The sequence below is a fragment of the Plasmopara halstedii genome (assembly GCF_900000015.1).
Source record: "Plasmopara halstedii genome assembly, contig: Scaffold_816, whole genome shotgun sequence".
Classification (NCBI taxonomy): domain Eukaryota; phylum Oomycota; class Peronosporomycetes; order Peronosporales; family Peronosporaceae; genus Plasmopara; species Plasmopara halstedii.
The window spans coordinates 1,453,190-1,453,408 of record NW_020187732.1 but is presented as its reverse complement, the minus strand read 5'-3'; positions in this window follow the sequence as shown (position 1 = coordinate 1,453,408).

Genomic DNA, 219 nt, shown 5'->3' with positions numbered 1-219 from the left:
GTGCTGTAGCTCGTCTTGAAGAGTCAATATTGATATGATTTATGTTACGAGCATTTTATTGCCGACGCGTCAAACGAATCCGGAAAATCGAATGGGTTTTGCTGTAGCATGTCTGGAAGCGTCTATATTGATATGATAATGTTATGAGCAATTGATACAATAATCATTGCCACTGCGTCAAACGAAGCCGGAGAATCGAATCAGTTTTGCTATAGCATT